The 17,700-nt window shown below is 45.5% G+C and overlaps 1 long non-coding RNA gene across 1 annotated transcript; it reads right to left on the bottom strand.

The window, feature by feature from the left end:
- Positions 1-13,760: 13,760 nt before the first annotated feature.
- On the bottom strand, positions 13,761-15,114 carry LOC111591179 (uncharacterized). The gene is made up of 2 exons (XR_002750346.1): positions 14,704-15,114; positions 13,761-13,976 (listed from the first exon to the last, which is right to left on the bottom strand). It is a non-coding gene; the product is annotated as an uncharacterized lncRNA (long non-coding RNA).
- Positions 15,115-17,700: the final 2,586 nt, after the last annotated feature.

The raw sequence follows: 17,700 nt of genomic DNA on the forward strand, positions 1-17,700 counted from the left end.
ATTACTAGTAAATACATCTGTGAAGTGTTGGCCACTTAGTTTCGACTCCTTCGAAAAAGATAAAAGCAAGACAACAAAAGTTAGAACGTAGTATTAGAATAGATATGCAATGTATTCTATATCCATGTATATCCTGTTTCATCTAGTAAGTCTAGCTCTCCTTTAGAGCTCATATTTTCTTATGTCTGGGGTTCTGAGAGCACCTAGAGGGGGTGAATAGGTGATCCTGTGAAACTTGAAACTTAATCCACAAAAACTTGATTAGGCGTTAGCACAATAATGCCAAGTGGCTAGAGAGGAGTCTTAACAAAACACAATAACCACAAGAGATCAATCACAGAGATGGCACAGTGGTTTATCCCGTGGTTCGGCCAAGACCAACGCTTGCCTACTCCACGTTGTGGCGTCCCAACGGACGAGGGTTGCAATCAACCCCTCTCAAGCGGTCCAAAGACCCACTTGAATACCACGGTGTTTTGCTTGCTTTACTATATCCCGTTTGCGAGGAATCTCCACACTTTGGAGCCTCTCGCCCTTACACTTGAAATTCACAAAGAAGCACGGAGTAAGGGAGGGATGAGCAACACACTCAAGACAAGAAATCACAGCAACACCACGCACACAAGTCGCAACAAGAGCTCACAACACGACTCAATGAGTTCACAACTCAACTAGAGCTCTAATTGTTATCGCAAGGAATCAAGAGCGCGGAATCGATGTCTTAGTGCTTAGGAATGCTTGGTGTGTCTCCATGCGCCTAGGGGTCCCTTTTATAGCCCCAAGGCAGCTAGGAGCCGTTGAGAGCAATCCAGGAAGGCAATTCTTGCCTTCTGTCGCCTGGCGCACCGGACAGTCCGGTGCACCACCGGACACTGTCCGGAGCGGATCTCTTTCCTTATTTGGCGAAGCCGACCGTTGGCGCCTTGGAGCCGTTGGTGCACCGGACAGTCCGGTGCCCCCTTCTAGCCGTTGGCTCGACCACGCGTCGCGCCCGGATTAAGCGGCCGACCATTGGCCCGGCGACCGTTGGCTCACCGGACACTGTCCGGTGCACACCGGACAGTCCGGTGAATTATAGCCGTACGCCGTTAATTTCTTCCCGAGAGCAGCAAGTTCGCCTGAGCCAGCCTGCCGCACCGGACACTGTCCGGTGCACCACTGGACAGTCCGGTGCACCCAGACAGAGCTGGCTTTGGCTGAACAGGGTCATCTCTTCTCCAATTCGATCTCTCCTATTTCCAGCATTTAGACACAATACATTAGTCTCTAAAACAATGTACTAAGTCTGAGAAACAAACATTTATACTTGATTTGTACTTTATCCACCTTTTAACACTTAGGCACTTGTGTTGGACACTAAATCACCAAAATACTTAGAAATGGCCCAAGGGCACATTTTCCTTTCAATCTCCCCCTTTTTGGTGATTTATGCCAACACAACATAAAGCAAGTAGAACAAGTGCAAAATCACTTCAAATAAGAACTCAAAATTATTTTGATTCAAATTTGACATATATGGATCATTCTTTGCCACCACTTGGTTTGTTTTTGCAAATCAAACTCAATTTCCTATCTCTAAGTCGAACACACATGTTGAAACATAAAGAGATATATTTCACGAAAAATTGATCAAGGATTCAAAAACTCCCCCTTTTCCCATAATTAAGCCTTCTCCCTACAAGAGACCAACTTTTGACAATAAGAGGCAAACAAGAGTATTTTGACAAACAAAAATTCTAACTCTACTATTTTCAAAATTCACAAGTGGTAGCTGATCCATTTATTGCTTTGGCCTTATTTTCTCCCCCTTTGGCATCAAGCACCAAAACGGGATCAATTTTGGCCCTTTAACCCCATTGCCTCACCAAAATCTTCAACTAAGAGTAAAAAGGCAATAAGAGTACAAGGATGAACTTGGAATAAGTTACTATTTCATCGAAGTGCAGTGGAAGTCTTGCATGGTCCAAGTCCACCTTTTCCCTTTCAAACCTCCTTTGAGACTAAATTAGGCAAACTCAAGCACACAGTTAGTCTCAAAGGGTCAAGTTGTAGCACATCTCCCCCTAAATATGTGCATCACTTGCAAGTGGACTTGTGAGGTCCGGGGAGTGTTTGTACAACTTGAGCACCATAAATAAACAACAAAATGCTTAAGGAACATGGTCAAGGCATAAAACACATGTATGCTATAAATCAATCCAAGTTCCACGAATCTAAGACGTTTAGCTCACTACGCAACTTGCAAAAGGTCTGCTCATCTAAAGGCTTGGTAAAGATATCGGCTAGCTGGTTCTCGGAGCTAACATGAAACACTTCGATATCCCCCTTTTGCTGGTGGTCTCTCAAAAAGTGATGCCAGATGTCTATGTGCTTTGTGCGGCTGTGTTCAACAGGATTATCCGCCATGCGGATAGCACTCTCATTATCACATAGGAGTGGGACTTTGCTCAAATTGTAGCCAAAGTCCCTGAGGGTTTGCCTCATCCAAAGTAGTTGTGCACAACACTGTCCTGCGGCAACGTACTCGACCTCAGCGGTGGATAGGGCAACAGAAGTTTGTTTCTTAGAACTCCATGACACCAGGGACCTTCCTAAGAATTGACACGTCCCCGATGTACTCTTCCTATCGACCTTACATCCAGCATAATCGGAGTCTGAATATCCAATTAAGTCAAAGGTAGACCCCTTTGGATACCAGATCCCGAAGCAAGGCGTAGCGACTAAATATCTAAGAATTCGCTTCACAGCCACTAAGTGACACTCCCTTGGATCGGATTGAAATCTAGCACACATGCATACACTAAGCATAATATTCGGTCTACTAGCACATAAATAAAGTAAAGACCCTATCATAGACCGGTATGCCTTTTGATCGACGGACTTACCTCCTTTGTTGAGGTCGGTGTGTCCGTCGGTTCCCATTGGTGTCTTTGCGGGCTTGGCGTCCTTCATCCCAAACCTCTTGATCAAATCTTGCGTGTACTTCGTTTGGGAGATGAAGGTCCCATCCTTGAGTTGCTTCACTTGGAACCCAAGGAAGTAGCTTAACTCGCCCATCATCGACATCTCGAACTTTTGAGTCATCACCCTACTAAACTCTTCACAAGACTTTTGATTAGCAGAACCAAATATTATGTCATCGACATAAATTTGGCATACAAAAAGATCACCATCACATGTCTTAGTGAAAAGAGTTGGATCGGCTTTCCCGACCTTGAAAGCATTAGCAATTAGAAAGTCTCTAAGGCATTCATACCATGCTCTTGGGGCTTGCTTAAGTCCATAGAGCGCCTTAGAGAGCTTACACACGTGGTCGGGGTACCGTTCATCCTCGAAGCCAGGGGGTTGCTCCACGTACACCTCCTCCTTGATTGGCCCGTTGAGAAAAGCGCTCTTCACATCCATTTGGAACAACCTGAAAGAATGGTGAGCGGCATATGCTAGCAAAATACGAATGGACTCTAGCCTAGCCACAGGAGCAAAAGTCTCCTCAAAGTCCAAACCTGCGACTTGGGCATAACCTTTTGCCACAAGTCGAGCCTTGTTCCTTGTCACCACCTCGTGCTCGTCTTGTTTGTTGTGGAACACCCACTTGGTTCCCACAACATTTTGCTTGGGACGAGGCACCAATGTCCAAACTTCATTCCTCTTGAAGTTGTTGAGCTCCTCTTGCATGGCCAACACCCAGTCCGGATCTAGCAAGGCCTCTTCTACCCTGAAAGGCTCAATAGAAGAGACAAAGGAGTAATGCTCACAAAAATTAACTAATCGAGACCGAGTAGTTACTCCCTTGCTAATGTCACCCAAAATTTGGTCGACGGGATGATCCCTTTGAATCGTCGCTCGAACTTGGGTTGGAGGTGTCGGTTGTGCTTCTTCCTCTATCACATGAACATCTTGTGCTCCCCCTTGATCACATGCCTCTTCTTGATGAATCTGTTCACCGTCTTGAGATGGGGGATGCACCATTGTTGAGGAAGAAGGTTGATCTTGCTCCTTTTGTTCCTGAGGTCGTACATCACCAATCGCCATGGTTCGTATTGCGGCCGTCGGAACATTTTCTTCATCTACATCATCAAGATCAACAACTTGCTCTCTTGGAGAGCCATTAGTCTCATCAAATACAACGTCGCTAGAGACTTCAACCAAACCCGATGATTTGTTGAAGACCCTATACGCCTTTGTATTTGAATCATAACCTAACAAAAACCCTTCTACAGCTTTGGGAGCAAATTTATAATTCCTACCCTTCTTCACTAGAATGTAGCATTTACTCCCAAAAACTCGGAAATACGAAAAATTGGGTTTGTTACCAGTTAGTAGCTCGTATGACGTCTTCTTGAGGAGGCGATGAAGGTAGACCCTGTTGATGGTGTGGCAAGCCGTGTTCACGGCTTCCGACCAAAAGCGCTCGGGGGTCTTGAACTCTCCAAGACTCGTCCTCGCCATGTCTATAAGCGTCATGTTCTTCCTCTCTACCACACCATTTTGCTGTGGTGTGTAGGGAGCGGAGAACTCGTGCTTGATCCCTTCCTCCTCAAGGTACTCCTCCACTTGAAGGTTCTTGAACTCGGACCCATTGTCGCTCCTTATCTTCTTCACCTTGAGCTCAAACTCGTTTTGAGCTCTCCTTAGGAAGCGCTTGAGGGTCCCTTGGGTTTCAGATTTATCCTGCAAAAGGAATACCCAAGTGAAGCGGGAAAAGTCATCAACAATAACTAGACCATACTTACTTTCTCCTATGCTTAGATAGGCGACGGGTCCGAAGAGGTCCATATGTAGCAGCTCCAGAGGTCTTGATGTGGTCATCACATTCTTGCTGTGATGTGCTCCTCCCACTTGTTTACCTTCTTGACAAGCTACACAAGGTCTATCTTTTTCGAAAGTAACATTGGTTAGACCTATCACGTGTTCTCCCTTTAGAAGCTTGTGAAGGTTCTTCATCCCCACATGTGCTAAGCGGCGATGCCACAGCCAGCCCATGCTAGTCTTAGCAATTAAGCATGCATCTAGACCGACCCTCCTCTTTTGCAAAATCAACTAAATAAAGTTTGTCGTCTAATATACCCTTAAAATCTAATGAACCATCACTTCTTCTAAAGACAGACACATCTACATTTGTGAATAGACAATTATATCCCATTTTGCATAATTGACTAACAGATAACAAATTATATCCAAGAGACTCAACTAAAAACACATTAGATATAGAGTGCTCGAATGAAATAGCAATTTTACCTAACCCTTTTACCTTGCCTTGATTCCCATCACCGAATATTATTGAATCTTGGGAATCCTTGTTTTTGACGTAGGAGGTGAACATCTTCTTCTCCCCCGTCATATGGTTTGTGCATCCGCTGTCGATAATCCAGCTTGAACCCCCGGATGCATAAACCTGCAAGGCAAATTTAGGCTTGGGTCTTAGGTACCCAACTCTTGTTGGGTCCTACAAGGTTAGTCACAATTGTCTTAGGGACCCAAATGCAAGTTTTATCTCCCTTGCATCTTGCCCCTAACTTCCTAGCAATCACCTTCTTATTCTTTCTACAAATGGCAAATGAAGCATTGCAAACATGATATATTGTAGAAGGTTCATCAACTTTCCTAGGAACATTATCAACATTTCTCCTAGGCATATGAACAACATATCTCCTAGACATATCTCTACCATGCATATAGGTAGAACTAGAAGCAAACATGGCATGAGAGTCAAAAGCATCATAAGCATTACAACTCCTATAAGACTGTCTTCTATCATGGTACATAAAAGCATGGTTCTTTTTAGCACTACTAGCCATAGGGGCCTTCCCTTTCTCCTTGGCGGAGATGGGAGCCTTATGGCTTGTTAAGTCCTTGGCTTCCCTCTTGAAGCCAAGTCCATCCTTAATTGAGGGGTGTCTACCAATCGTGTAGGCATCCCTTGCAATTTTTAGCTTGTCAAATTCATTCTTGCTAGTCTTAAGTTGGTCATTAAGACTAGCCAATTCATCATTCAATTTGGAAATTGAAACTAGGTGTTCACTATAGGCATCAATGTCAAAATTAGAGATGGCAACGGGCGCGTACCCGCTGGGTACTATGTTCCCAAACCCGTACCCGCGAAATTAAAATATACCCGCTAAGAAACCCATGCCCGCAGCCGGGTACAAGTTTTTGCCCGTACCCGTGCCCACCCGGGTACCGGGTACCCGCGGGCTACCCGTGCCCGACAAGAAAGCTAATGGGCTGGGCTGCCAACCATGTTTACTAGGCTGGGCTCATTCGGATGCTAGCCAATCGTTCCTGCACTGAGGCTCTAGATTTCATAGATAGCTAATGGGCTGGGCTGCCAACCATGTTTACTAGGCCATAAAATGAACTTTTGGTTTGTTTAATAATATTATGCCGGGTTTTAGAAACCCATGGGTTTGTGGGTATGGGTACTAGGATCCCATACCCGTACCCGCGTACCCGCTGGGTTTAGCTTATCACCCATTAAGAAACCCGTGGGTTTGGATATTAGCCCGTACCCGTGCCCTAATAGGGTAAAAACCCACCGGGTTTCGGGTTTCGGGTACCCATTGCCATCTCTAGTCAAAATCTTTACACCTATTGCAAATCATAACATATTCTACACAAGAGTTAGATTTACTAGCTATTTCTAGCTTAGCATTCAAATCATCATTTATGCTCCTTAAGCTAGAAATTGTCTCGTGGCAAGAAGATAGTTCACAAGAAAGCATTTCATTTCTTTTAACTTCTAAAGCATGAGATTTGTGTGCCTCTACAAATTTGTCATGCTCTTCATATAAAAGGTCCTCTTGTTTCTCTAAAAGTCTATCCTTTTCATTCAAGGCATCAATCAATTCATTAATCTTATCTATTTTAGTTCTATCCAATCCCTTGAACAAACTAGAGTAATCTATTTCTTCATCACTGGATTCATCATCACTAGAAGAATCATAAGTGGCATTGTTTCGAGTACATACCTTCTTCTCCTTCGCCATGAGGCATGTGTGGCGCTCGTTGGGGAAGAGGGATGACTTGTTGAAGGCGGTGGCAGCGAGTCCTTCATTGTCGGAGTCGGATGACGAACAATCCGAGTCCCACTCCTTGCCAAGGTGTGCCTCGCCCTTAGCCTTTTTGTATGCCTTCTTCTTCTCCCTCTTGTTCCCCTGTTCCTGGTCACTATTATTATCGGGGCAGTTAGCGATAAAATGACCGATCTTACCACACTTGAAGCATGAGCGCTTCCCCTTTGTCTTGGTCTTGCTTGGCTGCCCCTTGTGACCCTTTAGCGCCGTCTTGAAGCGCTTGATGATGAGAGCCATCTCTTCATCATTTAGCCATGCCGCCTCAACTTGTGCCACCTTGCTAGGTAGCACCTCCTTGCTTCTTGTTGCCTTGAGAGCAAAGGGTTGAGGCTCATTGATTGGACCATTCAATGCGTCGTCCACGTATCTCGCCTCCTTGATCATCATTCGCCCGCTCACGAACTTCCCAAGAACTTCTTCGGGCGACATCTTGGTGTACCTAGGATTTTCACGAATATTGTTCACCAGATGTGGATCAAGTACAGTAAAGGACCTTAGCATTAGGCGAACGACGTTGTGGTCCGTCCATCGCGTGCTTCTGTAGCTCCTTATTTTGTTGCTGAGAGTCTTGAGCCGGTTGTATGTTTGGGTTGGCTCCTCGCCCCTTATCATTGCAAATCTCCCGAGCTCGCCCTCTACCAACTCCATCTTGGTGAGCAAGGTGACGTCGTTCCCCTCATGAGAGATCTTGAGGGTGTCCTAGATCTGCTTGGCATTGTCCAAGCCGCTCACCTTATGATACTCGTCCCTGCACAAAGAGGCTAACAACACAGTAGTAGCTTGTGCATTTTTATGAATCTGTTCATTAATAAATACAGGACTATCCGAGCTATCAAATTTCATTCCATTCTCAACAATCTCCCATATACTTGGATGGAGAGAGAACAGGTGACTACGCATTTTGTGACTCCAAAATCCATAGTCCTCTCCATCAAAGTGTGGAGGTTTGCCAAGAGGGATGGAAAGCAAATGTGCATTTGAGCTATGCGGAATACGAGAGTAATCAAAAGAAAAGTTCGAATTAACCGTCTTTCTTTTGTCGTAGTCGTTGTCGTCGTTGTTCTTTTGGGAAGAAGTGGACTCATCACTGTCGTCGTAGTAGACGATCTCCTTGATGCGCCTTGTCTTCTTCTTCTTCCCATCTTTACGTTTGTGGCCCGAGCCCGAGTCGGTAGGCTTGTCATCATTAGGCTCGTTGACGAAGGACTCCTTCTCCTTATCATTGATCACAATCCCCTTTCCCTTAGGATCCATCTCTTCGGGCGATTAGTCCCTTTCTTGAAGAGAACGGCTCCAATACCAATTGAGAGCACCTAGAGGGGGGGTGAATAGGTGATCCTATGAAACATGAAACTTAATCCACAAAAACTTGATTAGGCGTTAGCACAATAATGCCAAGTGGCTAGAGAGGAGTCTCAACAAAACACAATAACCACAAGAGATCAATCACAGAGATGGCATAGTGGTTTATCCCGTGGTTCGGCCAAGACCAACGCTTGCCTACTCCACGTTGTGGCGTCCCAACGGACGAGGGTTGCAATCAACCCCTCTCAAGCGGTCCAAAGACCCACTTGAATACCACGCTGTTTTGCTTGCTTTACTATATCCCGTTTGCGAGGAATCTCCACACTTTGGAGCCTCTCGCCCTTACACTTGAAATTCACAAAGAAGCACGGAGTAAGGGAGGGATGAGAAACACACTCAAGACAAGAAATCACAGCAACACCACGCACACAAGTCGCAACAAGAGCTCACAACATGACTCAATGAGTTCACAACTCAACTAGAGCTCTAATTGTTATCGCAAGGAATCAAGAGCGCGGAATCGATGTCTTAGTGCTTAGGAATGCTTGGTGTGTCTCCTCCATGTGCCTAGGGGTCCCTTTTATAGCCCCAAGGCAGCTAGGAGCCGTTGAGAGCAATCCAGGAAGGCAACTCTTGCCTTCTGTCGCCTGGCGCACCGGACAGTCCGGTGCACCACCGGACACTGTCCGGAGCGGATCTCTTTCCTTATTTGGCGAAGCCGACCGTTGGCGCCTTGGAGCCGTTGGTGCACCGGACACTGTCCGGTGCACACCGGACAGTCCAGTGCCCCCTTCTAGCCGTTGGCTCGGCCACGCGTCGCGCCCGGATTAAGCGGCCGACCGTTGGCCCGGCGACCGTTGGCTCACCGGACACTGTTCGGTGCACACCAGATAGTCCGGTGAATTATAGTCATACACCGTTAATTTCTTCCCGAGAGCAGCAAGTTCGCCTGAGCCAGCCTAGCGCACCGGACACTGTCCGGTGCACCCAGACAGAGCTGGCTTTGTCTGAACAGGGCCATCTCTTCTCCAATTCGATCTCTCCTATTTCCAGCACTTAGACACAATACATTAGTCTCTAAAACAATGTACTAAATCTGAGAAACATACCTTTATACTTGATTTGTACTTTGTCCACCTTTTAACACTTAGGCACTTGTGTTGGATACTAAATCACCAAAATACTTATAAATGGCCCAAGGGCACATTTCCCTTTCAGGTTCTGCAATTGAGTCTGTAGGCAGAAAACAATATTATGTCAGCTTCATTGATGATTACAGCAAATTTACGTGGATTTACCTTATCAAACTGAAATCTTGAGGTGTTCCAAAAATTTATTGAATTTCAACAACTCATTGAAAGGTAGTTTGATAGAAAAATCTGTGCCATTCAAACAGACTGGGGAGGAGAATATCAAAAGTTAAATCCATTTTTTACTAAAATTGGCATATCTCATTTGGTCTCCTGCCCTCATACGCACCAGCAAAATGGGGCAGCTGAACGAAAGCATCGACACATTGTCGAAGTTGGCCTCTCCTTACTATCTCATGCTTCTATGTCGCTGAAGTTTTGGGATGAAGCTTTTCTATCGGCCACATATCTTATTAATAGACTACCTAGCCCGGTTATTAATAATCAAACTCCTATAGAACGTCTTTTTCACCAAAAGCCAGATTATTCTTCCTTACGATTTTTTGGCTGTGCATGTTGGCCTAATTTGCGCCCCTATAACATTCACAAACTCCAATTCAGATCAAAGTAGTGTGCTTTTCTTGGCTATAGTCCTCTTCACAAGGGTTTTAAATGTCTCGATATCTCCACTGGACGTGTTTACATCTCTAGAGATGTCATATTTGATGAGACTATTTTTCCCTTCTCTACACTCCATTCTAATGCTGGGGCTAGATTACGATCTGAAGTTCTTTTATTGCCATCCTTTACGACTAAAAAAGGTGCTGATAGATGTGATCTTGATGTCCCTGATTTTCTCCATGTTAATACTAACATGCCTAATGAGAATATTGCAGTACAACATCATCAATATGCAGGAGGTACTATTCACCGAAATGATAACTCTCTACCAACTGTTGCAAGCCTGCCACTCGCATGGGCATGTGCGCCAAGTAGCTACAGTGCCTGCTACAATAGCCGATCAGCATAGGGCACCTGCCACCACTATTCACGCTATTATGACCGATGAACAGGTACCTGATGGATTCCATGCACCATCCCCTGAGCAGCCTATAACATATACTGAGGCGCGTGCACCTGATTTGATCATTCAAGAGGTGTCAGGGGAAGCAGCTGCTGAACCTGTTCAAGTGGCTGCTCCGCGTCCCCATACAAGACTGAGGAGTGGCATTCGGAAGGAGAAAGTATACACTGATGGCACGATCAGGTATGGCTGCTTTACGTGCTCTGATACCATGTAAATATTCAGAGGGCAGGTGAAGCGTCTTACCCTGTTAGGGGCCGCGTGCTTGTTTATATAGGCGCCCGGTGCGCAAGGCTATACAACAGATATACTTGAGTAGCAACCTTCATCTATTCCTAAGCAAGCATATCTATCCAATAAAGTAGCGGGAGGTTGTTACCCGAGTACAGGATATATGCATGTCTATTCTAATATGTAGACTCCTCCATTCCTTTACCCCATGAAGAAGGTAATCAGGGAGAAGGTATAAAACAAGGTTGTATATAAGTAGGTCCGAAAATAGACATCAAAGAGTAAAACCTGTTACTCTACTTTATTGTCTTATCACTCATAACTTCGTCCATTCTTACAAAGAATATGATTACAAATGTACCTTTGATCTAGCGCGGAGTATTACACAAGTACTTCGAAGGTTGATACAGACGAAACTACGTGACCTCCAGACCCGATTTATGCATGACACAGTTCCTCTATTTATAGAGGAGGGATACACCTTCACGTGGAATTACATACATGCCCTTTGAGAATTACAAATATGGCTTGTACACATTACAAGGGTGACATTGTCTTTTCCATTTGTCACTTTGGTAAGAGCTTCGGCTTTAACATGCTTCGTATCCTATACATTCGCTTCTTGCCAGTTATGTTCTAAAGCATGCTCCCATGTCTTTAACTGTTCCTTCCGAAGGAATTTTGGATGAGGGTACTGGTTTATATTTAGATATATGCCAGAAAACAACTATTAATTTGGTGTTTCGAGGACCTTCGCGGGAAGAAGGCCCCCCAACAGCATGTAAACGAATCATTTCATTCAACTCATTTTATTTTCTACTAGGCAAATACTTGTGTGTTACAACGATAAAAATAATATCACAATAACATAAGTATGAAAGTGTGTTGTACTATTGTAAAAATATTGCAATAATGTATGCTTGATCAACAGAAAATGTATTGGAGACAACGGGGTAATATTAAGTGGGCGACCTGGGGTGATGCTGGCACAAAATTCTTCCACGCGAACGCCATAATTAAACTCAAGCAGAACACTATTGCAACTATGTAGGATGGTCTGGGTTGCTAATTATTGATCATGACAAGCGAAGTTGTTATATGAAGCCTACAAAGAGACACTTGGTATGACAGAACATAAGAAGATGATTTTTGATCTGCATGACCTTATGGATGCCCCCATAGACCTAACTCATCTAGAGTCCCCTTTCATAGCGGATGAGTTTACTTCTGTGGTAGCAAATCTCCCCTCGGTAAAGCACCTGACCCGGATGGATTTTACACAAACTTCATGAAAAGGTGTTGGCCAATAATCTCTAAAGACTTTTTATCTATTTCGTGGTTTCCATGATGAAAACATTTGCATGGAGTATAAACGGATCTCATGTCATATTGCTCCCAAAACAGGTCGTCCCTATCACAGTTAGCGACTATTGCCACATTTCCCTGTTAAACACAAGTGTCAAGATACTAACCTAATTGATAGCAAACATGCTACAAAAAGTGATCACAAGACTAATCCACAACAACCGATATGATTTTATAAAGGAACGTACCATACAAGATTGTCTTCATGGTTCTTTGAATACCTGCATCTATGCAAACAGTTAAAAAACAAATGGTGATCCTCAAGTTGGATTTTGAGAAAGCATTTGACAAACTAGAGCACAATGTTATTACTGACATCTTGAGGCACAAGGGTTTCGGTCCCAAGTGGTTGAAATGGACTACAATGATCATGGAATCAGAAACTTCCTCTGTTCTACTGAATGGGGTACCGAATAAATCTTTCCACTTCAAGGGAGGAGTTCGTCAGGGCGACCCCTCTCTCCCCTCCTCTTTGTGATGGCTACAAACCGTCTCCAGGTTATTGTGAACTATCACACCCTAATTTAAGGACAAATCTAGATGCATCACATATGTGCACCAGAAACAAGATCCATACATACAATGACTCAGTGTATAGAGACGAATGTCATAACTTTATTACTTAACGATAAAGTCTTACAAAATAACTGATAATAAAATAAATCGAGCTAAGATAAATTATCTCCACAACACCATAGTTGACTAGGAGACGACGCATAGATCTCGTTGAACTTGTTGTAGTAGTCCTCCTCTTGTGGTACCTGCTCTTCACTTAGTGTGATTGTAGCAAGGGTGACCTCTCATGCGGTCATCGTTCAACAAGTGTGGGAAAATGTGTTATGAGCTCACTTACGGTCGAGGCTCATGTGCAGTGTAAGGCTTACCAAGCAAAATGGTTAAGGCTGAGCACAACTTTTAATTTTGTTGGTCAAAATTTTATTAGCAATTACAAGGTATAAGTAGATACCATCCCAATTAAATAATAGATCATAATGAATAATAAATCCCACAATGTAATGCATGACAAGTTAAGTTTAATTCTCTAAATTATTCATGTGAGTGTCCGAGCCCTCTTGACCGTGAGCATGACAGATATACCAGTTTTACACTCTGCAGAGGTTGCACATCTTTACCCACCAGTCATGTTGCCTTTTCACCTGGGGTTGTATGAACCCTTAAACACTTTCAAGGTGAGTTGGCGAGGGTACACTACGAGGCCTTTACAAAGTTCCACTAGTTTGAGAAAACTCACAACAATTTTAGTGAGAAGTGGGCGATATAGGAATCACTCGTCTGAAAAGCCATTGCAGCATGATCGACCCAAGAAACTCCCTATATCGGCAGCTTCTCATTCCACGGTTGTCCCTTTCGGATAAGGTAGTCTCTCACTAGCTTTCCTAATTAATTAGCCAAGGGCATCCATTCCACCCTTGGGGTAGCACTGTTTTCTCGGTTGGTTCTCCATGTTTTAGTTAACAGAATAATCTTATCATGACAATAAATAATTCAACAATAATGGTAAGCATGATCATAATTCAAATATTAATCCCCAAACTAGGTAGAGCAAAGCAATAATACTGAATAATTTATTTGTATGCAAGGTGTATAGTAAACAAACTAGGTAACCTATTAGATCCCATTAGTTAAGCCTAATAGTGCCATGGGATTATCAGAATCATGAACATTATTAGGTCAAAGAATGTGATCAAGCATACACTTGCCTTCTATGAGCTCCTGCTCAGAGTCTTCAACTTGTGGTGCTTCGGGGTTTCCCGGTCACTTGCTCCTCTACCCGCGCCAATACAAACAAACAACATGCGAACAAAAATTAACATCACACCAAACAGGGAAACAAACAATATAATAATATTCTATGCATCGAGACAAAACTCTAGGTTCGAGAACCACTAAAATCGGAGTTAAAAAGTACATGTTATGGATTATCTAAGTTTTATAAGTATTTTATTATTGATTTTATACCCAAAATAAATTATAAGGAATTATCTACAAATAACAGGAACCTCAATGAAATTCTCCTTAACTGCGATGGGACGATGGGTTGGTTTCCTAAAGTGCAGAGGTTCTTTTAGCAAAGTTGCGTCGGTCGAAAGGGTACCATGTTATTTCAACCGTCGGATCATCCACTAACGTTCATGATTATATCAATCATCCCTTGAACCGGTATGCTTTAACAGATGTCGGATGCAACTCACATGGCCCAAAACTTAAATAACTGGGATCGACCCAGACCCGTCCGATCACAATCGAACGCTCCCCGATCACTATAGCCGAAGCACTACGTGCATTTAAATCATCACCATTTATCGTCGATCCAACGGCACCTGGATACTCCTTTGCCTCCCCGCTCACAGGCCTAACCCCGAAACGACGACGTTGTGTCGCACTGCGGAGGCCATGGTTGGAAATCCCAAGCCCTTAATCCACACTTAAGCTTCGATCCTAACCTGTTTTCGCGCAGAGAAGGAGAGGGTAAACTAATGAGACAGATGCTCACTGGTTGTTGGCGGCGCAGAGATCCTGCCCACGAATCCCCACGACGCAGCGGCGATGCACGGTCACCGACATGAAATTGCGGACGCCTCAGTAGGGTTCGTGCTGTGCTTGATCTCGGGCGAGCTTCAACCGCGTCTGGTGATATTCCCTAATGACTTTATAGGGACCGAGTGGTGTTGTGGATGAATTCCCACAGCGGCGGCGACGTTCTGGTTCTCTCTCTCACCCTGCGCACAACTATGGTGGTGGCGACGGTGCCTTCGACTAGGAAGGGATGAGGGGATGAGGGTCGTGGGGCTCCATGTTTATAGCATGGGGACCGAGCCGCACACCTGGGCGAAGGCAGTTGCAACGGTCCAGCCAGATTTCGCGGTGGCTGATGCAATTATGTTTGCATACAGGCACGACGTGGTGGGGAAGACGACGCTGACGAACTGCCCCAGATGTCGGCCACAGAGCGTGCCCGTGAGTGATGGTGCGGTGTCTGCCCATGGCTCGGACTTGTCAGTCGTCGAGTGGGTGTGAGAGCGGCGTGCACGCTTCTGATGTTGGGCCGCATCTGCTTGTTGGGCCCAAAACGTGGGCATCGGCCCAGGACGGCAACAAATCTCTTTCTCACTCTTTTTTCTTTTGTTTTTCTTATTCCTTTCCCCATTGTCTAGTTTAAAATGTGGTTTCAAACTATCTTAAATTCCAAGTTGAGTTTGCACAATATATCTCAAATGCGCAACAAGAAATCCAGCATGAGATGCATAAATTTATTTGGCTTATTAATGGTTAACTAAGTTAATCACTTTAATCATGGGAATTTATATGGTAACTAAATATGGGAACACATCACATACAATTTTATAACTATTTCCCTTTACTCACAAATTCTGGGGATTAATATAACCTATTAGGACCCATCAAGTTAACCGAGCATTTTGGGGACTGTATGTTATAGTTGTTCGGACGAGGGATTCCTATGCTTCTTACTTCCTAACACCGTAGCAGATTTTCTCATGCTAGTGAAACTTTGTAAAGGCCTCGTAGCATCCCTATGCCACCACACCTCAGTAGTGTGGTATTGTGTTGGTCGGCATAGGCGTGGTTGGGTGCCAAGTTCTCTGAACTTTTACATGACTTGTTGGTAAAGATGTGCCACATCTATAGAGTGTAAAACTGATATATCAATCATGCTCATAGTCATGAGTGGCTCGGACCCTCACATGAGTAACTTATGAAATTAAACTTAAACGGTCATTTGCATTGTATTGTGGGACTTATTATTAATTGTGATCAGTTATTTAATTAGGTTGGTATCTACTTACACTTAGTAACTGCTAATAAAATTTTGACCAACTTATTAAAAGCAATGCTCAGCTTTAACCATTATTTGTTGACAAGCCTTACACTTCAAGTTGGAATGGAAACCCTAACCCTAACAGGGGTTGGGCAATCTATTAAATAGACTGGAGTAACTGGGCCAGGCCCATTACAGAGGGGCGAGACAGTAATTACACTGGGCGAACCCCAAACCCTAATCGGGTATTCTAACACCCCCCTCAGTCACAACTCTATCCTATATAGATGTTGAGACTGGATCGGAAGTCTAAAAATACACTCGACGGTAACCCCTTGGTGAAGATGTCAGCAAACTGCAGCGTGGTGGGGACGCTGAGAACCCAAACGTCACCGGCAGCGACACGCTCGCGGACGAAGTGTAGGTCGATCTCCACGTGCTTCGTGTGCTGATGCTGCACGGGATTGGTGGAGAGGTAGACCGCGCTGACGTTGTCACAGTAGACGAGGGTGGCGCGCTGAAGGGGACTGTGGAGCTCATGGAGGAGTTGTCATAGGCAGGAGGCCTCTGCCACGCTGTTGGCCACGGCGCGGTACTCGGCCTCAGTGCTGGAGCGAGAGACGACTGGCTGCCGTTTGGCGGCCCAAGAGACGAGGTTGGCACCCAGGAACACGGCGTAACCGGAGGTGGACCAGCGCGTGTCGGGACAGCCAACCCAGTCAGCGTCGTTGTATACCACGAGCTCCGATGTCGGGGATGGTCGAAGTAGGAAGCCATAGTCGAGGGAGCCGCAGAGGTAGAGCAGTATCCGCTTGAGAGCGGTGAGGTGGGGCTCCCGCGGAGTGTGCATATGTAGGCACACCTGCTGGACGGCGTAGGCGATGTCGGGCCTAGAGAAGGTGAGGTACTGGAGCGTGCCGGTCAGGCTCCGGTAGGACGTCGCGTCGGCGACCGAAGGCCCGTCGTCCTCAGAGAGCTTTGCCTGAGTGTCGACAAGCGTGGAGTAGGGCTTGCAGTCAGATATGCCAGCCCGCTCTAGGATGTCGATGGTGTACTGGCGCTGGTGGAGGAAAAGACCCTGAAGCCGGTGCTCGGCGATGATGCTGAGGAAGTGGTGTAGGGGCCCCAGGTCCTTCATTGCGAACTCTCGCTGAAGGGCGACGATCGTGCGTTGTAGAAGGTCGGTGGTGGATGTCGTGAGTACAATGTCGTCGACATAGAGCAGGAGATAGACGGTGTCGTCACCACACTGGTAGATGAACAGGGACGTGTCCGACTTGGCCTCGACGAAGCCGATGGAGGCCAAGTAGGAGGCGAAGCGACTGTACCATGCCCGCGACGCCTGCTTGAGGCCGTACAGGGATCAATTTAGCCGGTAGACCAGATTCGGACGATCGGCGTCGATGAAGCCAGTGGGCTGGCTGCAGTAAACAGTCTCCGTCAGAGTGCCATGGAGGAAGGCATTCTTGACGTCGAGCTGATGGATCGCCCAGTCGCGGGAGAGGGTGAGGGAGAGGACGACGCGGATAGTGGCGAATTTGACGATGGGGCTGAAGGTCTCGTCGTATTCTACTCCGGGGCGCTGGGTGAAGCCCCAAAGGACCCAACGAGCCTTGTAGCGGTCGAGGGAGCCGTCCGAGGTCAGCTTGTGGCGAAATAGCCACTTGTCGGTGACCACGTTGGTGTCTGGTGGACACCGTACCTTTGCCACCA

The sequence above is a fragment of the Zea mays genome, chromosome 3 (genome assembly GCF_902167145.1).
Source record: "Zea mays cultivar B73 chromosome 3, Zm-B73-REFERENCE-NAM-5.0, whole genome shotgun sequence".
NCBI classification, from domain to species: domain Eukaryota; kingdom Viridiplantae; phylum Streptophyta; class Magnoliopsida; order Poales; family Poaceae; genus Zea; species Zea mays.